General features: G+C 43.1%; 1 protein-coding gene across 11 annotated transcripts in view; it reads right to left on the bottom strand.

Moving 5' to 3' along the window:
* Positions 1–22,079, bottom strand: part of ATXN1 (ataxin 1) — a 272,506-nt gene that overhangs the window by 65,452 nt on the left and 184,975 nt on the right. The window contains exon 1 of one of the 11 annotated variants that reach the window (XM_025213222.1): positions 9,245–9,423. The exons of the other annotated variants lie outside the window; for them this stretch is intronic. The gene's annotated coding sequence lies outside the window, so the exon portion shown is untranslated. Of the gene's footprint in view, positions 1–9,244; positions 9,424–22,079 lie in introns of those variants that run through there. 11 annotated transcript variants of the gene reach the window in all.

Raw genomic sequence — 22,079 nt, 5'->3', positions numbered from 1 at the left:
AGCTCCTCCAAAACCTAATAAATTAAAGGGATTGATTAATAGTTCTTGCAATAGTACAGACTCTGTTTTTCCATATGAGAGACAGCCCATGTGAGCCTTGGAGATCAAACTCTGGCAAGTAAGGGTTGGCAGAAGCAGTCATGGGAATCACCAAAGCCCGGTCTACACAAGGTCTCCAGTGTAACAGAACGATCTTTACAGTGTGCTTGGATTCCACTAAAAGCAGTGGGAATAAAGAAAGGATGTAACTTTTGCTGAATCAAGGCCTTGGACTTTAACCACTACTGTCAGTAGTTCAGCTGCACAGACAGCAATCCCAGTGTGGAAATTTTTTCCTCTAAAATTCCCTAATGTGGATCTCACCTGATGATAAGATTAGTCAGGGATACTCAGGACACAGGCCAGAGAGTCCCCAACCAGGGAATCTGCCAGCCTGCATGATAATATCACATATCACCCCCTGGTTTGTCCACAGTGGCTGACCCTGGGCAGAGAGAATGAACATCAGAAATACAATCCCCGACATCCTGACCAGTGTGGCGGCCGGGAGAGAAACGGACGACACACGGACATTCCCCTTCCATACCCTCTTATGTTAGAAAAGAACACAGCATTAAGGATTAATCCATGGGGATGTGGCATCATGAATTTAAACTGCATAAAAAGATACGCTTGTTACCAAACCCTTCTATAATTTTCTTTTTGTTTACTGTAGCTTTCTAGCAAATTAATGTAATTCTGTCTGGGACAAAAGCAAATGGAAAATCTTTGAGGAACTTTGGAGACCAAGCCCCTGGTAGAAATCGGCATTAGAACTTGAGAACGTATCACTTCCTTAGTGCATATGTCAGGAAAGTGAATGAATAAAGCAAGCTCATTCTGCTCAGTCATTCTCACTTGTAATGGCTGTACACAGCTTGCCAACAGTTTCTCTTCAGACTCAGAGAACAACCCTGTGAATCAGTTCCAAGAGCACGATAAAAAAGTTTACCACCGTGTAGTTTTTACAGTAAGGCAACGTTTTGTACACTCCATTTTTTTTTCTACACATGCACAAGTAGAAGCTGTTCAAAAGCACAAATCTTAGCAACAAGGGATTTTTGAGTTTCCACAAGGAAATCCCTATTCAAAAATGTTCTACAATACAACTCTCCCAGAAGTCCTCTCGCAATTTCCTGCCATCATAACTGTATGCTGCACGCCCCGATAATTAAGAGAGGGGAAAAAAAAACCAAACCTGAGGCGGTTCTCTCCCCTCTTTTATGCATTGAGAGAGGGGGAAAAAAATACCTCTAAAGCGGTTCTCTCCCCTCTTTTATGCAGGGGCATTCTCTACGTTACATTCCTGAGAGCTTTGTCTTTTGTTCAAACTAGTTTAAACGTCTCAAGTGACGTGTCTTCCACCCCTTCCCTAGGGAGATTATTCCACAATCTAATAGATCTCACTTGCTGGAAGTGTTTCCTGGGTTTCAGCCCACATTTTTCCTTGCTCAATTTTATCCATTATTCAAGTTCTGCCAGCAAACTTTGAGTGTGCCGGCACTCAAAGCTTCTCTGTGGCGACAGACCCCTCCTGTCTGCCAACACAGTTACACCACCTCTCCTGAGCGAGGGAAGGCTTCTGCTTCCATCCAGCACTAGGCAGAAGGCGTGTGGGGATCTTCCCGTAGCTTCTGCCAACTATAGTGGTCCTTTCAGCAACTGCTGCCATCCCACGGTGCACTTCCCAACCCACTAGCATAGCTGCTGCTGTGGCGATGAGTGCAATTGCCCAAAGTGCTTGGTTGTGTGCATGCTCTGGGGAAGCAGCTGCTTTCTATGCCAGACCTTGTATGAGCAGAACCAGGTGAATGTAGCCACAGCCTCCCAGTCATATCTCTTTAGACCACTCAAAACCACTCTCTCACTGTGACTGTTTCTGCTCTTCAAGTGTATTTCTGGCAGTGGGTTGTTATCGCAGAATTCTTCCCCCTCTTATTTCTTGTTTAGTTAAGTTGTACATATTTATCTTTCCCTCTTCCCTCTTTCCCATTAATGACTTTTGTTGCTGCTGTCTGACTTCTGTAATGAAAGATTCACACACACGCGGGTGAACTTTGTTTCTCCGACAGCTCTCTGATAAAAGGCACGTACTGTGTGTAACACACACCCACACAGAAACACACCAGACATTTTCCAAATCCATTCTTTTTTTTTTTCTTCACAGCAGAGCCTAACTTAGCTCAGACAGGAAGAAAAATGCACTTCTCTTTTTTTAAGTCTCCTAATAGCTGGGGAGAAATTACATACTGTACTTTTTGCAGATAAGAAACTAACTGCCTCCCAACTGTTCCCCACTGTTGTTCATTCCATCTTCAAAAAGAAATGCATTTACTGGTGCTTTCTTCTTCCAGTCCTTTAAGGAAGTTCATGTGCAAATTTCACATTCCACGAATAGCTCTCTGTTCTCAGAAAAATGTCAAGTTGTCTTTAGAACCGATTCAGTGAGCTCTTTAACTCTGTATAGGCTTCTGTCCCTCACTTCCCCTTGGCTCCTATTCCTCCTATAAAAACCTGGACAATGGGGTATGCTGCTGTTTTAATCTGGTAACTCAATTAAACATTGCCCTTCTTTATCATTAAGGAATTTCATCTCCCTGCCAGCGAGCGGGTGGCTAGGGAGAAGGACATCCCTCAGGTTAGGCTGGAAGGCAACTAGTCTGATTCCTGTGAAAAATTCTGCCGCCTTACTTGAATGGAGATCTCACTTGACAAACAGTGGCTACGGAGAGACAGAGCATACACTGGACCTTTAAGCCAGGAGTGGCCAAACTGCGGCACATGTACCACAAATAGCCCGGTTAGCCAGCCTCTGTGCGAGGCACATGGCAGAGTATGGAGGGAACAGGGAATGCAGGGACAGACAGGGCAGGGAGCAGAAAGGAGAGCAACTGATCAGGCAGGGGAAAGGGATCAGAGTGGCACTGGTGGATGGTGCAGGGCTTACCTGGTGGCATGCCTACCAAAAAAAGGTGGCCCCCAATGTTTTAAGGTCAGACCTACATTTCTGTGAAGAGATTCATGATTTCATTCTTTCACCCCTGTTCCCACAAGGCACACCTACATGAGATGATTTCTGCGCAGCTAATTCATTAGCTGTACAGTAAGTATCACGCATCTGCACGTGCACCACTATTAAGCTGGAGTAGATTATTAACTCTACACCAGGATAGTACAAATAAATACAAGTATGATCCTGCTGCAGAGTTTTTTTATTCTGCAGCAGCACATATGTAGACACTACCCAGGCTGGCTGGGGCACAAGGGTTCTACAGCGTGGGGGCTGCCCCAGCCAGCCCTCCGTAGCATGGTGAGTCGGGGGGAGCAGCCCCTGGCTGGTAGGCTGACTCCCCAGATCCCCTGCCAGCTGGGGCTACTCTGACCCAACTCAACATGCTGTGCTCCTGGGAGCACGTGCAGATGAGGTGCCCGGGAGCAATAAACTCCAGAGCAATAAGCTGCAGAGTTTATTCAAGTGTACTAGTAGCATGTTTAGATACACCCACAGAGTTGCACTTACTTTGGAAGTAATTTCACTGATGGGGTCAAGCACAGGGTGGGACTTAGGTTTTTCCCTATCTCAAAACTGAAACTTATAATGCTTCCTTACCTCACCAGGGGGAGATGAAGATCCATACATTAGAGACTTCAATGCGCTCATATACTAATGTGGGTTCCCAGTACCTCCCACTGTCTTCTATTCCTTGCACTCTACAAGCAGCATGGAGGTACAAGTAAATGAACAGGCAAGTTTCTTTGGGTAGATGAGATATCTTTTATTAGACCAACTAAATAGTTGGAAAAAAGTTCTTTGCAAGCTTTCAGGCACAAACAACCTTCTTCAGGCAGAGTCGCCCATTGCCTGAACGAGGGTGTTTGTGCCCAAAAGCTTGCAAAGAACTTTTTTCCAACTATTTAGTTGATCTAATAAAAGATATCACATCTACCCAAAGAACATTGCCTGCCTATGTCCTTAGACCAACACGGCTACAACCAATAACCCTGCAACAAGTAAATGGAAGCATATAAACAGCTACTGACTACTTTAACATTTACTTTATTTTATGACTGTATTACATACATATTGTATGCAGGGTTTACTGTTTATCCTAAAGTTAAAAAACAAAACAAAAACCCAAACCTACCAAAACACCTCTTCAAATTGTTCAATTCATACCAACAAAACACACACGCATGCAAATAACCTGAACATTACGGGAAACTCTTAAAGTCATTATGACATTATTTGTACCCTGAAGCAAGTCATAATTTGTATGCACCCTGCCAAGTGCTTTCTGTCAGACCTGAAGTAATTATTAGGAAGTATGAAAGCAGGTGTCATTTTTGGCAAGTTGTAAAGATGGCTTTATATTCTCAGTTGCAATGGGATAAAAACGATCCATAAAAAGAACATGGCAGGCTATTACTTTACAGCCAGCGTGTGTAAAATATAATAGTTGCAGCTTGTCTCCCCCCTTTCCCCCCCTCCTCCTGGCATTTTAATTAAAAATTGAAGCTGCTAAAGGACAAAAAACTGAAAATATGTACAAAATCCATCCCATTTTGCATAATTTCTGTTTAGTTTCATGACCAACTGTCAAGCCATCTGACCTTCATTTGCATGTGCTATATGCAACACATGCTAGGTTGCTTCCAGCACAGTGAAATGCACGTATTTTACAAAACATTAGCTAAGTTCCTTTTGATTCCCACCTAGAAACCATCAGCTTCACAACCCAATCTATGCTATAGTACATTAGGACAAAGGGGGCAGTGTTGTTTTTTAAATTATTATCAACTTTACTAACCAAAGCCCAAACTTTTCAAATCTTGAATGTCTAAAATTAAATCTCAAATTCATACTCACGCCTCTAAACAAACAGCTTGGCTTTCACAGGTGTCATCAATGGGAGTTTGCCAAAAAGGACACCTGGTTTTAATTAATTTAGATGCGAGTTGTGGGTACCCAGGACCTTTGCAAACCATTCCGCTTAAGCAGGGGCCCAAATATAGGCAAATGTTTTTACTTTTGGTTGTAAGATTTTTAAAACATCGACACAGAACTTATTTTCCATTCAGATTTTGTTTAAAACTTGCTATGGTAAAAGAAGACATATTTTGACTGCATATAACAATATTTCGCATTGTAATTAGAATTTATATATTTATGATAATTAATATCATTACAAGCAGTGAAAGGCATCCAAGGAAACTCTGTCTCATCAGAAGCTGCTCATCCTTTTTGGATAAACAATGAATAATCTAATTGGTGGGGAAAAAAGAGTGTATTTGTGCTGAGAGATTAGGGAAATTGGAAATATAATGGTACAGTTGTTATACAGGTCTTTCTCTTATCTCTCTCTCACTTACCCCCCACCACACACACACACAAACTTGACAATGCAGATCTAGAAAACATTCTTTCACAATTATGAAGCTATAAACAGAAAATAAAATAATAACCCCCCCTGCCCTCAGGCTGCCATGTTCTTTTACAAAACGTTGCTGTATTAATGTATATACCCTAACACATAAGAAGACAAGGTTCCTTGGGTGAATTTGATATCTTTTATTAGACCAACCCAAATGGTTGGGGAAAAATTAATAAGCAAACTTTTGAATTCAAAAACCCTTCATCAGGCTAAGGAAGTTTCAGCAGTTGGTGTGTGCTCTTCCTGGACTGACTCCCCAGCCCAGCCCCTGGCTTCTTTACTTTTCATTCCATCCAGGAAGAGCACACACCAACTGCTGAAACTTCCTTAGCCTGATGAAGGGTTTTTGAATTCAAAAGCTTGCTTAATAACTATTCTCCAACCATTTGGGTTGGTCTAATAAAAGATATCAAATTCACCCAAGGAACCTTGTCTGCCTATGTCCTTAGACCAACACAGCTACAACCTACACCCCTGCAACACATAAGAAACACACTCAAAACAGCAATAAAATTCCACCCCACCTGATTCACAAAGGTCTTCCTATTCATGCCAGTTTAAGTGTTGAATCAGGGTCCACAGGAATACAGGATAAATACTGCAGGGCGGAGAGATATTCTCCTCAGGCCAAAACAGACAAGCTACTGACCCTAATAAAGGGACAGATCCAAAGTCCATTGAAGGCAATGGAAAGACTCATGGTATAAACGAATGTTGCCAAATGAAGCATATCAAATGTGGTGGGATGTGCCCTGGCACAGCTGATCCATTTCATTGGGGAAAACACACATAGCCCATTGAGCATGTAGGACACAACATGTTCCCTGCTTACAGAGATGCACCCCCAGGGAATCCCATGGCACATCTGTGTAAGAGGGGAAAGCTGGGTACACCCTCAAGGGGCTTGAGGGCTCAATCCTGCATGGGAATTCCCAAAGGCCCCTCAAGGCCTGGGAGTGCCTGCCCAGGGTGGCTGGAGAGCGTGGACAGCTCTGGGCTGCCCACATTCACCTACCATAAAGCAAATAGACACCCAGAGTGAAAAAGTGGCACAAATTATTAACATCTTTTGTCAAGGCCACAAGGACATGTGTGATATAACAAAGGATATAGGCATCTCATTGATTTTGCTTTGTGCCATCATAAAAATTGTTATGGCAGCACAAAGGCAATCTCTATTCCCAGCCTCAGATGTAGGGTGCTCATTGGTCCTGCTTCATACTAGACCATCCTGTTTTTAAACCCTTGTTCCCTGTCCATTTCTAAATAAGGACAAAAGATCCTGTTTTTCATTTCATTGGTGGAAATACATGTTAATAATTTGTCCTTGTGATTCTATTGGCTGTGTCTAGGGGATGGGCAGCGCACAGTCAGGAGGAGCAGGGTTCTGAGCCAGCCAGCCAGGGAGGGAGGGAGGGAGAGAGGGAGGTGGCCTTTTTGTGGTGGGCCCACCCCTTGCTGCTGATTGGCCAAGGGGCCCAGTGTCCCCACCCCTCACTGCTGATTGGCTGAGGTAGTAGTGGTCCCATCCCTCAATGCTGACTGGCTGAGGGGACTGGTGCCCCCTCCCCCCCCCCTTTTACCAAGGGGATGTCCTGTATTCTGGGGATGGGTCAGTGGCCACCTTACTCAGAGGACATATGTAATAGTAGAGCACAGGCCGGCCCCTCCCTCCATTTAGGATTTGCATGGATGTCTCAGCCTGTCCTCAGTCTCACCTGTGCTAAGAATAACCTGCAGTTGGTTTCAGAACACTAGCTGTCACCGGCTGCACCATGTCAAACCTTTTCCTTATGTAAGCAGCACTGAAACAGCATCCCACGTGCAAAGTGGCTGACACTCGCTGGGGAACAGAGTCTTTTTGTGGTTAGTGCTTCCCCTGTGTGGCCTGCATATCTCTGCTGAACTATTCAGGAGCGTTCTGTGGCTATGGGTGGCACCTGATAATTCACCCCTCTAGTTCTATTATCACTAATATTACATTGCAAACCCACACACCAAACACCCCCACCTTCATTTCAGCTGAGTGGGGTTAGTGAATGCATAACCAATTTCATTTGCCAGTTTGCTTGCTTGCCTCATTTTAAACGAGTGTTCTAATCCTAACACCTGTTTCAATGACACATTTTAAATAGATTTTAATCTTCTCACATACGCAGAATGCCCCCCCCCCTTATTTAAATAATAACAGCTATGTCTTATTGCCATTCATTTGAAGTCAGGGAAGAAATGTCTGAGCCTGCTGCCAACTCTATTCCTTAGGCAGGACTGCAGCACATTCCAAGCTTCAGAAACAGTGGGAGGGAAACACGACCTCATGAAAGATCAGAAGCTGCAGTACTTCAGTAACATACCAAACAAATGCTCCTTCCGTTCCTACTTACAGAAGGTCTTAATGTTTCTAATAGTGCTGATGACTGAAGGGGGAGCTGCTGCATACCCACAGTGGCCATATAACCTTTCTCGCACCAAAGCATATATCACTCTCTTTCCTTTTCTGTGTAACAGTATCTCTTCCACCACCCTCCTCCCCCAATCCGTTCTTTTTCTTCTGATACTGCTAGGGATCTGCCAGAAGAGATGTTTATAAATCCACGTCATGCCTCACTGGCTTAGTTTTGGAATAATGGAAGAACAGAGAAAGGTAAGACTTTCTTCCTATTGTAGGCATCCGCTCAGTGATAGCTATATAGATAGTTCCCATGTGGAAGACTTTTTACCAGGGAGAGTTAAAAAAATAAATCAATCAAAGTCTGCAAGAGATATTTCTCCTACATCAGGACATAAAGCTAGAACTCTTATTCACGAGTGCTTTGCATGGATCTGTCAGATTTTGTAAGCATATAGCCTGCAGACTGTAGCTCTACATGCAATTACTGATTGAGTCCTTTGCTCTCCATGACCACTGTAAGCAGCTCATCAACTGACCACTGTGAAACCAGCAAGAAGTCATGCAACCTTCGCTCCATTGTTCCTGTACTTCGTCTTTCTTTCTGGGCTTTCTGGCTTTAAAGTGTCACTATTTGCAACTGTCTTCAGCAAGGAATGCCAGACAGAAATCATCAAGCTGTTGTCCCAATATCACTGTGGTTTTCTTATAACCTCTGGAAGGCCAGCAAGAAGAGAGGACATGATTTTATTTTCCTTTGACACTCCTAAACTGCAAAGCAGCTGGAAGAGGTGCATATTATACAGCCTGCTGGGTATGGGATTAAACATGACAATCAAATTCATGTCAGGGTTCGGACAGAGTTGCATATTACAGGGCTACAATACAGCCTGTACTATGGGTTTTAACTGGACTCAGAGTGTAGCCAAGTCTCTACTGCTCCTTTTCCCACCTACATTATGACTTTGACAAAGCATTCCTCTTGCAATGTCTTGGTTATCATTTGGATCAGAAAATATTTGTTTTTATATGCAACACAATGCAATACTTTAAGGCATGAGGGGGCCAACCTTTTTGGCACGTGTGCCACAAATTAACTCCACACTCTCCCCGAGTGCCACTCCGATCCCTTTCCCTTACCTGATCTGCTGCTCAGCTTTCTGCTCCCTGCCCTATCTGCAACTCTGTTGCCTGTCCCCTCCCCAGTCTGCCAGGTGCCACACAGAAGCTGCGCCTGCTACTTGTGGCACCCATGCCACGGATTAGCCACCCGTGGTCTAATGCCTGAAAGGAAAGTCTCTGTACATAATAACTCCATTGATAGTGAGAAACTGCCGACTCCCAGATACTAAGGCAAAATGCATGAGAGTAAATACATACATACCTTCTCAGGACTGCAATCAAAAAACACTGCATGCGCGCGCACACACATGCGCACACACACACACACAGAGCACAGAGAAGATGGGAAGAGACTCCAGGCTCAGTCTACCCTCGTTATCTGGAAGAGTGCATCCAAATGGTCCCAGTTCATCCAAAATGTTCCTGTAGGATTTTTTTTTCATTGAAAAATATCTGCAAACCACATGAGGACAAATGGAAGCAATTCTACAAGTTTATGATTAACAAAGGCTGAGCGGGAGGGTAAGGAGAATCTGCAGTTCATGTTTGACAGGCTCCTAACAATAGACTAGTCTGGAGAGCACTGACATGAGGCCAGCCACATGCAAAAAAAAAAAAAAAAAGCAGTAATCTGGAGTACAAAGTGGAACGACTGCTAAAACACGCCAACTAAAGGAAAATGATATGCAATCAGTTGTGTCAGGACAGCAATTTCTGCAGAGAGACAGGATGGCAAATCTCTGGGAGGAAACTTTGTTACTCATGACTGAAATACATCGAGCCAGGAATTTAAAAAGCATAACCACTTATGAAAGTAGTAGGCCCTGGGGCTCTGCAGAAGGTAGTAAAGATAAAAGACTGAAGTAGGAGGCTGGTTAAGTTAGTTAAGTTAAGTCTATGCTTTGGCCTGGCAAAAAGGAGAGGAGTTCCATGGGAGAGTCTCAAATCCTAAACCAACCCCCCCCCCCCCCCCAAACAAACAAACCAGAGATGAACTTTGGAAGTCTTGAACTGTGAAAATTTTAGGTATTCCAGATCTGACTATGAAAAAGCGGACACAAAATAAGGAACTCTATGATCAGGAAACCCCACAAAAAGTCTGCTCTTACAGCCACCAATGGTACCCCAAGGAAGAGTATAGGCAACAACGCTCTGCAGGAGGTTGAGGTGTGCATTTCTCAAATCCCGATACCATACAGGACTTCTCATAGTTCTCATAGTATTTATTTTGTCTACGTGGGGAGGAGCAAGCATCAGCTAAAGAAGGCAGATTGTTCTTGTTGCCTGTGTGAAGGTTAAATAGACACACAATCACACTGTTCCCAGCACTTCTATAAATGCTGCTGCCTTGGTTTCTGGAGTTGCAGCCTCCTATCATATCTAAATTATTTAAAGCCTTGTGAGTGCGCTCTGCTGTGCAATAATATATAATGTTAATTGAGTGTCCTCAACAAAAAAGGCAGCTTTGTGGGGTCTCAGTAGACGTCCATTGACTGAGTTTTGGTACCAATGGAAACAGCAGGATCTGTGGAGTGTTTTAAAGAGATCACACAATTCATTTAGGCCCAAGACTATTTGTTCGCAACTTTTTACACAGCAAACACTCAAAGCAGACACTTTTCAGGGCCCATCCACCAACTGAAATATTTCTGGTAATGACTCACAAAATCCCACACGATTCTGATATCGTTTTCTTGATAATATTAGCTGCCAAAATGAAACTCTATACATGGTTCTTGGGGGGGAAAAAAAAAAGGCAAAACTCCACTAGTTATTGTTAGTAATAAGCCCGTGGAAGACAAAACTGACAGTTAGTATGCATAATTAGAACAAAGTGAATTTCTGTACACATAACCTCTCCAGACATGATTTTGAAATAAGGGCTCTGCCTCTTACCACCAATAATTTGTATTGCTGTATGCTGTTACTTACACAGCTGTTCACATAATTTTTTGCATATGGGAAAGTCAAAGGAATATTAACTTCAAGAATGACGTGATTGTCTGTGTGGGTAAGTATAATAAGGAAAAATTTTCAACATCTACCCAATGATACAGTTAAACTAGAGGCCAAATTCTGTCCTCAAATGTGCATAAAAGGCTTCTGCTGAAGTCAATGGCAGACACACATACTGATCCAAAAACATAATGCAATTCAAATTAATACAGTCTCCCTTCACCCTGCTTACAAACCTCAATTCAATTTCATTTAAACATTTTATAATAGGAATTAAGAGCCCAAAATGCATCAGACAATCACAACATTCACTTAAAACATTAACAAAACTTGCTCTAAAAAGTGCTTGAATACTTATAGAGAAACTGAGAAAAAATGTGAACACACTTGAATTTTTTCTTTGGCAGCCTCTTCATCTGAAAGCAGCCAAACTCTCTACTTCTGTGAAGCCAAGTAGAATAGGAGTGTATGTACTAAAGCCCAGCAGAAAAACACTTAAGCAAGTGCTTAAGTTCAATCATGTTCAGGGCAGCACCAAGGGAGGTGTTTAGTCTCAGTGGAACCTGAACTCTTGCTTAAGTACTATCCTGATTGAGCATTAAAGTCTTATTTTAGCGCTCTTGGACCCTGATCAAAACCCCCTTGAAGCTGACTTTCACTCAGCTCAGTAAACTTTGGATAAAAATATGGGAGAATAACAGGCTAAATGTCTTGTAGCAGTGCTCAGAACCCTTCACAACAACAGCCCCTATTCTGTGTGGATGAACTTAAACTTCTTGTACATATTGGGCCAAAACCATCTCCTGAGTCAACTACAAGTGCTTATAGTAACAACAAAAATTTAAAAGGGCCGCTTTTACAATCCTAAAAAACCAACAAATTTGGCTGTAATGGATGGATTTTTTATATATCCATGCCTTATTTTGTGAGAACATTCTGTACATGAAGGTCAATATCAAGAACTTCTAATTCAGTATGTTCCATTTGGTTTATTTTTACCTTAAATACAAATGTATACCTGAAAAAAAAGAAAAACTGGTAAGGGCAAAAGACAGTAAATTTACTTCAGGGGCACTTTACATCAACACTTGAAATACATATAGGTACACTGAAGAATGATGTGATTGTCTGTGTGGGTAAGTGTAATAAGGAAAAACTTTCAACATCTATCCGATGATACAGTTAAACTAGAGGCCAAATTCTGGCTTTGAATGTGCATAAAGTACACTGCAAGGGGTTCTGGAGAGTGAATGTCTATTTTCTCTTCCTGATAAAATTATCATCATAACACTCAAGTGTGTTCCCTCCTTCCTATTCAGTTATGCAAAGCAACACATTTTGAGAGCTGTAACTGAGTTAATAAATTAAGCCAGAGTGGGATTGCACCAAAACACCTATTATATTGTATGCCACTCTAATGGCATAATCACACAGAGATTAATATACTATCTTACTCCAAAGTACTCCACAGGACTGTAAGTGGAAGGGGGGAGGAAGAAAGAGAGGGAGGGAGAGCAAATTTAATTTGGAAACCTGAGTCGTGTCACCACAGCATTACTCAACCTTTTTTTTTCTGGCAAGGCTAAAGATTTGTATAACACTTTTTTTCCACCGAATACATTTACTCTAAAAATCGATTTCTTCTGTCACTATTTATTGCTGCATGTTGCTCAGTGGTTCTGAGAAGCCGCATAGAAAATCACAATGTTACACTTGTTAAATTGACCCTGCAGGGCCATGCCACCAGTACGTGCATCATCTCAAGAGGCAAGTCTGACAAACTCATGCTGTGCATATCATCACTAAACCCATGAGAAAATGCAAATTTGGCTGTATCATAGCTTATTTGCATATTTTTTCATTCGTTTCATACAACCTTTACACAAAATGTCCATTCACTTTACCTTCCTCCAGCTTATTGCCAGTGTGAGATGTTTACAGCTGTTATACAAGGCTGATTTAATAGTTAAAACATTAAAGGGCATAATTAAATGCATGTTGGAAATGGAACATAACCTCTCAAGTGAGGTTCTAAGCACAGGGCTGTGACTGGACTGTTGAATGTTAATGGCTAGTACTATCTAGAATTAGCTCTCTCTCACACATGTACACACAGCTTTTTCTATTTTTCATGTTAATCTGTGGAAGCAGAAATATTTGCTTGCAAACTCTGAAGGGCCTGAATCCAGTCACTGAGTACACATTTCAGTCACACTGATATCAAAGTGGAAGGCTGCCAGTTTAGTGTCTTGGCTGACATTCAAACATGCTGACTGCTGATCCTCTTTGGATTTTGAGATTGCAATTAAAAAAAAACCCCTCCCTTCACAATGGTTTCTGAGAGATGCTTACAGAGCTAATTCCTCTCTCTCCTTCTGCGTGCTCAGTCCCTAGGACTGAATGCATACAAATAGTATTCTACTGCAAAGAAGGAGCTAGCATGGCAGGACTGCACTTGGCTTTTTATGCAATGTTACAGTACAACAAGTATGATGATTTTCCTAGCCAAGGAATTTTCCCAGATGTAACCAAAGGCACACTTTGCACAGATCAGGCACAGGAGGGAAAAGGGGAAGCCTGTTTACAATTTTATACATTACCTTTAAAAAACAAAATTGCAGAATGTTAAGGAAATTACTATTGGGGAAGAAAGAATAGAAAGGCTATTTGCCTTAGGGCCCTGGCAAACTCTCATTTAATGGTGTTGTAGGGCCTGATCACTGATGCCAAGAATCACCCCTTCCTGCCATACCACACATCCATAGTAGGAAGCATGATTTTTGGGATCAGGGATCAAATACTAGTTGCAGCATTACTACATGCCAGTACAGGGGAAGCCTGGGATCATCATGCATATTCATAAAGCATAGTCATAATCCCAGGCTCTACTTGCACTGGCAAGTTATAAGACAAGTGCTGGCAGGTCCAGCTGGGCTGACAATCAGCTGATTGTCAGCTGGCCCCTGGGATCTGACTAGGGACCTGAACCTGCTCCAGTGTGGTCTGGGGCTGAGGCTGACAATCATCTGACTGTCAGCCCAGGGTCCCAGATCATGCTAGAGCCAGTCTGAATCCCCAGTGCAGTCTGAGGGCTGGACCTGATAATCAGCAGATTGTCAAAACCCCACACCCTACAGCTATGGTTGGGCTGTCAGGTAGAGTGGATTAGAAGCTCTGGGCACAACACGAGAGTCAAAGGTCCACTAGGGACTTTAAAGCCCACCTGAAGCCTCTGATCCCCCACGGGTGCCAATTTAAAGCCCCTGGCAAGGAGCAAAGGGGAAGCCGTCTCAGCAGTGCTCTTTAAATACTGCCTAGTGCCTCCCCAGCTGCCCATGCTGCACACCACGAAAAGGTGCCTGCAGCTGGGGAGTAGAGAGCTCCCACTCCCCTTTCCTTGGGTGCCCTGGGAACTTAAAAAGCGGGCATGCAGCTGAGGCTTCCATACTTTTTAAGGGTCTGGGATGCAGTGAGCCTGAGATAAAGGGTCCTTGATGTCAAGCTAATGGCATCCCCTCCCCCCATCTCCTTTCTGGATTGGGTGGGGGTGCTGGGTCCAGGACCTGGTGCTGCACGCAGCCTGATCCCATTGATCAGGTAGGGTACAGGTGTGTCTTAGAGAGAGAGAGAGAGAGAGAGAGAGAGTGAGAACTGATGTTGTAGCTTCAGCAACTATTTGGGGGCAAAAAAAATAAACCCCTAACATGCTGAAGTGATCTACTATAATATATTTACTCAACACAATATACAGCACCCCATTCTGTATAATATTGGCATCAGCTGTTAAAGTGACCAAAATCTGTATGGCAAATATATACTGTATAACTATTTACCAAAACAGCACATGTGTATTTGCATGGTATTTGCATACTGTATAAATACTGCAAATATAGGAGCAGATTCTCTTAGGTCTTCCCAGGCACCTCTGAATACTTAGTGATATCAGACCCATAGATATTGCCACACTTCACAGGCAATCAGCCTTTGGTACTGAGTGGGAATTACTTGGACGAATTATTAAAAAGATTCAATTTATGCTAATCAGTCTGAAGGGAGGGGAGTACAAAATTAACTTGACACGTTTATTTAACTTTTTACAGGATTATTATTATTTAAAATTTATGATAGTGTTGTGCCCAGAGGCCTCAGTCAGGATCAAGGTCCCACTGTGCTAGGCAAGGCACAAACACAAAGGACTATAGTCTGTTCTTGAGTTCTTTCTGCCTAAGGTCCCACTCCAGAGAACATGTACAAAGGCACTTGAGTTGAAATCTATACATGTGAAGAGCTGTACTAAGCTTAACCATGTGCTTAAGTGTTTCAGGGCTGGGGTCCAAGAAATAAAAATATACATTTGGGGACGAAATGCAGGCCTCGGAAAAATCATCAGAAAAGGAGTCTATATTTCACCTTGGGTATTTAATAGTATGTCCAGTCATGGCAGGATTCAATATTGATTTCTTACAGCTTTTAAAAGCTATTTGGCTAAGAGTGGCAGAAGTTTCACACTCGACAGTCTTGGCCTTTATATTTATTTCCAAGCACTTTTTCCATTATAAACCGTTAGAACTTGATAGCGAGAGAAATTTTAAATATCCAAATGTTAATTATTATTTAATCAACATTTCAATGCTACTAAATGAGAACTCATTCATAAAATCAGCATATTAATAATGTTTAATAATCAGCAGGGATCAACAGGCAGGTTCCTGATTGAAGACTACACAACCAGGCCCTTAACAATGAAGCTCCACAGAATTTCAGACCCACAGGTGGTTCTGAGGTAGGCAAAGACATGTTATGGAGTGGAGCAAGAGCTGGGGTTGTGGAGGAAGGTATGCAAAGAAGGATGACTCCAGGAAGTCAAGGCCAGGGAAAGGCACCTCCAGAGATCTTTATCACTACTCCAGAATGGAGGAATTAGTGTTCCCCTCTGTGTTTGCTGCTGATGGCTGGCTGACACTGGGTTGGCAGAGCCCTAACTGATGTACTGGCTGGGTTTAAATTCAAGAGTATGCTAGGACTATATGCAGCTCATCTCATAGGCAGCTGAGGTGGTGAGAGATACTCACTCTATTTTCCTCTTCTTCCCAAAGCATGGCACCATATGACCTGGCAACACTTTGTCCATAAAAGCATTAGAAAATCACAAGACAGAAAAACATTGCCTTCAGAGGGCTTTTCTAGCAATTTCATAGACATTAGAGCTGGAAGGGACCTTGGAAGATCTTCAAGTCCAGCCCCCTGCCCCAGGGGCAGGAAGTCAGCAGGGGTCATAGGATCCCAGCAAGATAAACATCCAAATTTCTCTTGAAGGCGTTCGAAGTAGGTGACTGAACTACCTCTGGCGGCAGTCTATTCCAGACCTTGGGGGCTCGGACAGTAAAGAAGTTCTTCCTTATGTCCAGCCTGAAACGGTCATGGAGGAGTTTGTAAACATTTGACCTTGTCATCCTTTGGGGCGCTCTGGTGAACAGACGTTCCCCCAGATCCTGGTGAACACCCCTTATAAACTTATAGGCAGCCATCAGATCACCCCTGAGCCTGCGCTTTTCCAGGCTGAAGAGTCCCATAGCGCTCAGCCTCTCAGAAATTTAATTTCTGTACAGAACGTTTGTCTGTAGTAACGCAAGGAAAAACAGAGTGAAGTCTAAAATTTCATTGATAAGTTGCCTTAAGCAGTTTTGGAACACTGAAACTTGAAACTGTGTTATCAAGAGTTATGCAGAAAAAAGCTGTGTAGTTTTTTTGTCAGGTTTTTTGGTGTTCTTTCACGTAAAGTTAGAACCATTTTGATATTGTTGTATTTGCTTTCTAATGTAATTTTCATTAATGGTGCCTTCTGCTTTCCTCAGTTTCATTTTGTGTTGCGATTCACTTTAGCTGTTTCAAGGTCCCTCTAAATGTGTCAGGCCTTTCTACAGACATACGCCTCCTTACAGCGCAGGATGAAACAAGAGGCAGATGAAAGTAAAAGAAATGTTCTGTATATTTTGCATATTACTTTTACCACGTATCGGCAGCCCACATCATATAGACTCCTACTATGGAAGAAACTGACATTTGAGTCACTTTTGTTTTTATCGTCATACGGGAATGTATTTAACTAACTTCATCTACTACCTTATAACGCTGATTTTTCATGTTCGTGCTTTATAAATAGGGTATAGGCACTTTTGAGTTCAGGATACTTGACTCAGCAAGGTGACACTTTTTGATGAACCTGGATCCTACTGCAACTAAGTGAGTTGTGTGATGCACAAAAACTACATTTTCACCTTGCCAGGACTCCTACAGCAGCACTTGCAAAATGGTAGTTAATGGGCTACTGGAACATAGAGGTGAAGCCTGCACATACAACAGGTTCGCACTACGCAGCGCTCTGTCTGGCTTTGGTATAGAAGTGCCTCACATTTCCCAACTCTGTGGTTCTGCACTGAAGAGGATGGTGGCTGCAGAAACCAACTTAAAATTCTTAAGACCGCATTTGCTCCACGGGGATACACTTTGGCCATGCACTATGCAAAGCCATTGACTAAAATCTGTACAGACCCTCTCTGTTAGATTAGAAAGCATAACAAAGTACTTGATGTATGTACAGGATTTGCATTTCCCCCCCTTTAAAAATGGCTCTTTTTCAAAAAATGTATCTGTATGTATACATTGATAGATTGATTAAACTTTCTCTGTAGATATAACTATAATCTTACTTTGACAATAAATCTTTACCAGGCTTTAAAAACATAACAAAACCTGCTTACTTTTAAGTCACGCTCTCATAATTTTAGCTGGCACATCATGAACAAAATGGTCTAGAACTAACCTCAAACAGTCATCTGTAGAAAAACAACATATTTTCCCATGTCATCACCACTCACACACATACTAACCACAACTATTCAGCCTGTCAATTTGCAGTTTATATTATGATAACTTTACCTAAAAGTATTCCCTGTTTCAAAAACAGCAAGTGCAAAGCCTAAGTAACATTTGCTGGACAGACGAGTGTGGCCCTGCTGGTGTCAGAGAACACGCTTTACACAGAGCACAAACTGGAGTAATCAGATAGCTCGTTGGGGACAATGGACTTCTCAGGAACTCCTAAATATACTGGTCTGGGTTGATTTGACCTGGCAATCTAGTTGTAGTGAACCATAAACAAGAAATCCTAGCTAAACCCATGAGCTCAGTCCCTTAACTGTCAGACAAGAGAGACAGGAAATGCTGTAAAGGGCAGGAGTATTTTGAATTTTTATGTTAGTGAATCATTGGGTACATCTGCACATGCATTAACGTGCTTTTCCTAATGCACATTAAATTTAGTACCTTTGGGTGCCTAAACATGCTGGGAGGCTGCTCCAATGCATTATAATTACAGCATGTCAGAACAGACTCGATAAACAGAGTCTGTGGGAGTGTGCTAATTAGCGCGCTCCAGCAAGCCTCTGCGTCTCATGTATCAGCATCCCTGCACTTCAAAATGACAGTGGGGTGCTTTAACTAAAGCTCGTTCAACGAGCTTTAGTTAAAGTGCCCCCACTGTCATTTTGAAGCGCAGGGATGCTGATACATGAGACATTGTGGCGCTTTAATTAGAGCACCTCTTGGAGCCTCCCCTCACCCCCAGAGCACATGTAAAAATGCCCTCCAATGCGAGGCACTAAATTAAGGTGCATTAAGCTGTCCTAATACCCAGCAGCGCCTGCATGCACTTTTTAGGTAACGCTTAACATGCAGTAGCTTATTTTACTGTGCATTAGCGTAATAGCACTTTACGCACCACTTTAATGCACAGGAAAATAGGCTATTGTGCATTAAAGCGCATGTGTAGACATGTCCACTGACAGCCAATTTCAGAAGCATGCTAAAAGGCCCAAAAAGAAGCTGCTCTTTGCATCCCTCTATTAAAGCATTAAAGGGACATTTCTCTCTACTGTACACTGCACCTCAAAGTGCAGTAAAAAGCTGAGAGAAAGAGAAAAAAACAGCACTTTAAAGGAGTTCCGGCAAACACAATGTCGAAGTATGCAGTCTCCAATGATTCACAAGGAACCTGGCATTATATATGCTTGTGTTACTTGCTTGATTTTGAAGAGGATAAAACCCTTTATTAACCCAGTGTTGCAGTTAAAATTCTTTGCTTAAAATTCTAGACTTTGAAAATGATACACCCACACTCTAACTGATTTTAAAAAAAAGTTTCATGCTGTTCCAGTGCTTGTGACACCAGCCCAGAAAAGACTCTGATGTCACAAATCTGGGCTGTATCGCTTGAACAGGAAGCCTATGGCTATGATTGTGAAAGCTTTATGTGGAAGGATTATAAAGAAATCTGAATGGGAAAGGTTCCAGAAGGGGTGTAGTTGCCAGTATTAAAGATGGAAGCTGTTGTTTAGTGTGTAGTTTCACTACTGCTCTGCTTAAGGAGGACAGTGGCTCCATAGAGTACAACACTAGTTCTTAAGACATACCACGCCAGCTCTATTTTTATGGATATAGAAGTCATTTTTCAATCAGAGTGCTGCAGCACCCAAGGGTGCTGTGAGATACTGTTAGGGGGCCACAGGGTGATGCCCACTATTAGCACAGTTAGGTGTACAAACACCTTTGTTTCACAAGATAAACCCAGAGAGTCAAAATAGAAATCCATAGTGTCAAAAATATTCCGGTCTACTGTGGTCCTTTCCAAGCTCTTGCAACAGAAGCACTGATCTACTTTGCCATGGCCAAAAAACAAGTGAAAGCTAAGAGCTGGCACTTTCTGAGGGGTTCCCTGAGTCTAAAAAATTTGAGAACTACTGTCACAGAAGAGTGCATTTTTACACCACCATGTCTGCAGGGGAGATGCTGGAGGTAATATTTTTCCTCCAAGGATGGCAGATGTCAAAACTGGACACACTTCTAATGAGCCTTGTTGAAGAGCTCCACTGAGCGAATGCATTCCTCTACCTTCTTTACATTTGACGTCTGTATGATGTCTGTGGTGAGGATAGGTGACATCAGTGCCCTGCCTCTGATACATATAAATACCAAAGCATGAATCGGAGTGGGTCTCTAGCAGCAGGTTCTTTCCATGACTGTGATTCCTAGGTACGGTCAATCTGAAGATCACAAAACTCCAAGCTGCACTCTTCTGTGTTATTCTTATATTTGAAGGAATATGCTATTTCAAGAAGAGCGTTTTTGTCATACATTAATATTTCTGTATCTAGACCTAGATGAAATGTCAAAAAAAACAATAAGAGTCTACAAGGAAGAAGGTATGTGAGCCTCCTACTGGGATGAAGTTTAAAAAGGTAAGAATTTAGTATGATGATGATTACTACTAACATTATTCTTCTTATTATTGTTAATTATTGTTGTTGTTACACAACTCAACAAGATATTTTAGACTGTCAAATAGTTTCTTAAGGAAAAGAACAGAAGTCCTGGAGCTGTGAACATTTGAAATTAGACAGGGCAAAACACCTAGGCAGACACTGAAAGAATTATCCCAAGCTGCCAGGAAGCCAGTCTGCAGGACCTACATTAATAGATCTTTTGCAGCTCTAAATCTTTGAAACAGGAGGTACAGAACCAGTTTGCTTATTCATTATAAAGTGTCACAGCAAGATAAATCCCAGACATTTATTCATAAACTGATTAATAATCTAAGCTCATTTGACAGCTAGTCTATGTTGGATATATCTCATAAGCACTTGAATCCAGATATTTTCTTTTTATTCCATGTGTGTACAGGGATTAACATAATGGGGCCTTGATTGGGCCTATATGCCTTCCTTTTACAATAATAGGGTAGAAGTTAGGGGAAAGTCTTATAAAACAGCAGGAAACAGGCAAATAGCCTGTATAAACAAACTCAAAGAACTGATTACCATTAGGGCTGTGCAAAATTTCAATGGGTGTTTTGTTTCAAAGCTGTTTGGATGCGTTTCAAGCTCAAAACAGCAAAATCGAGGTGAAACAAAAGGCTTTGAAACAACTTCGAAACGAAATGAGGGCACTTGAAACATTTCAAAAGTTTCGAAACATATCAAGTTTCAAAGCTGGGCTTGCTGCAGCTAAACAGAAACTAAGGAGAGGGAGGAGGAAGAGGAGGGAAGGACTGCTCTGATATTGCCATCTAGCTCCCTGTTTAATTCCCCAGCTCTCTGATTGCTTCCCCCTGCTCTCTAATCATTTCCCCAGCTCTTCCCCGGGGGGGGGGGAGGGCATCATGCGGGGTTTCAGCAGGCTCCCACTGAAACTGCAGCAGCAGCAGCCTACTGAAACTCAGCGTGCAAATCCAGGGGCCTGCGCCCCCTTGGAAAGAGCTGGGGAAAGCAATAAGAAAGCTGGGGAAATGTTCGGGTCCTTGAACATTCCCCCAGTTCCCGGTTGGATTCCCCAGCTCCCCGATCTTTCCCCCAGCTCTTCCTGGGGGGGTGTGGGCCCCCACATTATGCAGGATGACAGCAGACTGCTGTTGCCAGCTGGGACCGGCGCTGGGTGCAGCCTGTGCCAAGTGCCAGGAAGGCTGGTGCTGGCAATGGCCCCAGCCAGCAGCAGCAGCCTGCTGTCATGCTGCACGCAGATCCAGGGGCCTGCGCCCCCTAGAGAAAGTCTGGCTCAGCCCTGCATCCCTCCCAGGGAGCATGGGGCCCCAGATCTGCACGTGGGAGGACAGCAGCAGCACCAGCACCAGGCTTCCCGGAGCTCAGTACAGGCTGTGCCCAGTGCCAGTCCCAGTTGACAGTGGCAGCCTGCTGTCATCCCACATGCAGATCCAGGGCCCCGTGCCCCCTAGGACGAGTCTGGCATAGCCCTGCAGCCCTCTCGTGGGGTGCAGGCCCCCAGATCTGTGTGTGCAATGACAGCAGGCTGCCGCTGCCAGCTGGGGCCAGTGCCAGCACTGGGTTCTTCCCAGCGCTCAGCTTGGGCAGACTCAGGTGCTAGCACTGGCCCCAGCCGGCAGTGGCAGCCTGCTGTCACCCTGCATGAAGATCCGGGGGCCCGCACCCACCAGGAAAAGTCCAGCACAGCCCCACAGCCCTCCCAGGGGGTGCAGGCCCCCAGAGCTGCATGTGGGATGACAGCAGGGTGCTGCAAATGATACAAGTTTTGTTTGTCAGCAGTTTGTGTGCAGTTTCCCAGAAACCCCT

Source organism: Alligator sinensis, unplaced genomic scaffold, assembly GCF_000455745.1.
Source record: "Alligator sinensis unplaced genomic scaffold, ASM45574v1 scaffold743_1, whole genome shotgun sequence".
In the NCBI taxonomy this organism is placed as follows: Eukaryota; Metazoa; Chordata; order Crocodylia; family Alligatoridae; genus Alligator; species Alligator sinensis.
This window is presented reverse-complemented; position numbering and strand designations above follow the sequence as displayed.